At 42.9% G+C, this 3,950-nt stretch overlaps 1 pseudogene; it reads right to left on the bottom strand.

Moving 5' to 3' along the window:
• Positions 1-526: 526 nt before the first annotated feature.
• On the bottom strand, positions 527-2,157 carry LOC137756879 (histone deacetylase 1-like; annotated as a pseudogene).
• Between the last annotated feature and the right edge of the window lie 1,793 nt (positions 2,158-3,950).

The raw sequence follows: 3,950 nt of genomic DNA, 5'->3' as shown, positions 1-3,950 counted from the left end.
AGGAAACTAGACTACCAATCTTCACCTGCAGGATTGGGGGAGGACAGAGAGGGCAGGCAGTGTGAGTTTCTTGGCTTCCTGGGGGCCAGTGGGAAGGTATGAGAACAGAACCAATCTAAAAATGGCTGATGTTACCTTAAGGAGCCTGAAAAGACCAGGGAGTCCCTGAAGATCCAGTCACCCCTTCTAAAATGCTCAATAAGGGCACCTTTTCAAAGCTACTAAGCAGGCACTTCAAGATTTTGTCCTATGGGTGCTTAAGTGTATCCCTTCTAGCCAGACCTGGCACCCGTTATGGTTCAAAATTAAGAGTTCAGGAGGGATGGGTGGTGAGGGAGCTACTAGAAAAGCTTCACCTAACACACGTGCCCTGAGCTCAGGGCCCTGGTTCCTGTCTAGTCCCTGGGGATATTTATATTTAATATATTTTTATATAAATACACAGAGAAATAGAAAATATAAAATCCGAGGGGGTGCAAGATAAAGGTGGGGAACTTGGCAAGAAGCCAGAACTGGAGAGGTCTGTTCAGGCCAAATTGACCTCCTCCTTGACCCTTTTGGCTTCTTGCTTCTCCTCCTTGGTTTTCTCCTCTTCTGTGACTTCTTTCTTTTCTTCTGGGTCTTTCTCTTTCTCATCTTGTGTTTTGACTCTCTTGGCTTTTTTGAAGTTGGAAGAGTTCTTGCGACCTCCTTTTCCCTCCTCATCAGAGTCGGAGAACTCTTCCTCACAGGCAATTTGTTTGTCCGAGGAACAGAGTGAGATGTGCTTGTCAGGGTCTTCTTCATCCTCCTCACCACTCTCCTCTGGAATGGCATCCTCAGGAATGGCCTGCATTTGGACCCCAGGTATGCAGGTCAGCATTCTCAGGTTCTCAAACAGTCGCTGTTTGAGCTTTTCCAGGTACTCATTAGTGTTCTGGTTAGTCATATTGGAAAGACTGATGTGAAATTTGAAATCTGGTCCAAAGTATTCAAAGTAGTCGTTGTATGAAAGCTCATTAGGGATCTCCATGTCCAGGGCCACAGCTGTTTCATAAGTCCAGCACCGGGAGACATTATAACGGTGTAGCCACCTCCTCCCAGCATCAACATAGGCAGGTTAAAGCTCTTCACAAATTCCACACCCTTGGCTTGCCCTTTGATGGTCGAATCGAAGCAATCTAACTGATCCCCAGACAGGAAATCAGAGCCACACTGTAAGACGACTGCACTGAGCTGGAACAGCTCCATTACTTTGGACATGACCGGCTTGAATATGGCCTCATAGGACTCGTCATCAATCCCATCTCGGAGCGGGTAGTTAACAGCATAATACTTGCCTTTGCCAACCCCAATATCCCGTAGGTCCCAAGTTCCTGGGAAGTACTCTCCATATTTATGAAAGGACACAGTCACGATTCGGTCTGTGGTATAGAAGGCCTCTTCCACGCCATCGCCATGGTGAATATCAATGTCAATATACAGCACTCTCTGGTGATACTTCAGCAGTTCCAGGATAGCCAAGACAATATCACTGACATTGACGTAACAGAAGCCAGATGCCTCGGACTTCTTTGCATGGTGTAAGCCCCCAGCCCAATTCACAGCGACGTCCCTCTGCTGTTTATTTTCAGGGCACTTGCCACAGAGCCACCAGGAGATAGCTGACAGAACTCAAACAGGCCATCAAATACCGGACAGTCCTCACCAACGCAGAATCTCTGCATCTGCTTGCTGTACTCGGACATGTTATCTGGGCGGATGGAGCGCAAGAATTTAATGTAGTCATCAGTGTGGTACTTGGTTCTCTCCTCAGCATTGGCTTTGCAGGGTGATAAATTTCCATCTTCCGGTCGAGGCCATAGTTAAGGAGCAAATTGTGAGTCATGCAGATTCAGTGAGGCTTCATTGCGTGGCCTTGTCCATAATATCCAACATAATTGGAAACTAAATCCAATGTAATTTCCAACATCCCCTCACTATACCCAGGGAATTCACTCCCACAACAGAAAAATAACCATCACTACTCAGAATTATTGTAAGTCACGGTTCACCTCTTGCACGTCATTACACTTTATGGTGTCAAAGCACATTCACATTCATTTTCTTACTGGATTCTCACAAAAACCCGTCGTAGTAGTAACAGACCTTCCCCCTGGTGCCCTGAGTCTGCGCCATCTTGCTCCCCTCTGTAGGTCCCTCTGCCCTCCTGCCAGCGGCTCTGCTCAGCCTCTTTACATATATTAACTCATTCAATCCTCCCAACATCCCTAAATGAGTTGTATACTACTGTCACGTCCATTTTAATGGAACCTGGAACCTCAGGCTCAGTGAGTTTATGTAACTTACTCTCGATCACACAGCTATTAAATAGCAGAGCCAGGATCTAAAGCAATTATTTACCTTCCCTTAAATCTCTTGCTCTTGGCCATTACAATATACCACCCTCTACACTTCAGGTAGATTGTCCATACAAGATTACACAGGGTAAAGACACTAGCCAGTCATTAATGTGCTATCAAGGCCCACAACACATTGAAAAAATATATATATGTCACCTTGGCCCTGTCAGCACACAATGGCTACTGTGTTTCCCAATTCTGCCTTGTATCTGCCTCTTTTATCACCCAAAGCCATGGGAGGAAATGAGCATTCGGGATGCTCCCACAGCAGATTTAGAGTTTCTATGGAAATAACTACCTTCAGAAGATCAAAGGTTTCCATATTATAAAGGGACATCATTTGCTCTATTCTTCTTTGAACTTCAAGAAGAACAATATGTACAAAACAATTCACTTTGATAAGCTGGTATGACCTAACCTAACAACACAGAAATTATTCAGGATTTTCCTAATAATCCTTTTATGTTTAATCTTTATGGTCTTTAAAAGCTTTCACCAGTGCTCTTTTATTTGGTTTTTCTCAACCTTGCAAGATAAGCAGAGGAGATCATATTATCTCCAATTTACTGATAAAGAAACTGAGAATCACGTGGAGATAAGTGACTTGTCCAAGTACACAAAGCTAACATGCAGTGGAGCTAAGATTGAACCCTAGGTCCTCTAATAGCCTGCTACTACATTTCAAATTAAAACACACTAATATTACAATCATTGTTTCTTAATATTATGTCTCAGGATGTTCAGATGGAACATATAACATCACCAAGGTCTCTAAATATTTTCTTTAATAATTCTTTTCTCAAATTATGAGTATCCCAGTATCACTCTCTGGACACGAGGATAAAGACAGCTGCTCCCATGACCTTTCAAGTGATGTCACTTTAGCAGGCTTTTAAAAGACTGGGCCAAAGAAGAAGATTCCTGAGAGGAAGAACATGTTACCTTGAAGAGTAATCAGTTATGCGAATGGTTTCATTGCCTGTTATACCATGGATTATGCTTTCATTTTTCATATTAACGTTCTTTATGTTTTTCAATTAGTCACGGCAAATTACCTGTCCTTCGCCTTGGCAAGGACAGCTCAGTGGGCCTCGGTGGAGTATTTTCCAAGTTCTGTCTGGTGAATTCTTGCTCACATTCTTCTTGAGGCATTAAGATGTAATTTTTTGAGTGAATGAATGTGTTTCATTTGACACCATCTCATTCATGTAGGAAATTACATATTGAATAAGGAATTGGAAATTTTTTCCTTTCTTTTTCTGTAATGGTGCATTGCAAAAAATTAATTTTAGTTACATATTAAAAAAGAATTGGAACATTAAAGAAAATTAAAATTCATTCAGTATTTCTTAGTCATTCTAACAGAGAGGACTTGTGGCACAGAGCATACAAAATAGCAAATTCTCCAAAATCCATGCCTACCTCCATTTTCCCCTGCCCAGTCCTGGCAAAGTGCTTGCCCCTCCTCTGTACTCCACCCCACTGTCCCCATATTTCCCATATGGCAATACCTGACTAGCTGCATTTTAATCACCCGTTTACTAGTCAGTCCCCACCCCTTACCCAAGC

This window comes from Eschrichtius robustus, chromosome X (assembly GCF_028021215.1).
Source record: "Eschrichtius robustus isolate mEscRob2 chromosome X, mEscRob2.pri, whole genome shotgun sequence".
In the NCBI taxonomy this organism is placed as follows: Eukaryota; Metazoa; Chordata; class Mammalia; order Artiodactyla; family Eschrichtiidae; genus Eschrichtius; species Eschrichtius robustus.
Note: the sequence above shows the minus strand (reverse complement) of the source record. Positions and strands in the feature narration are given on the sequence as shown.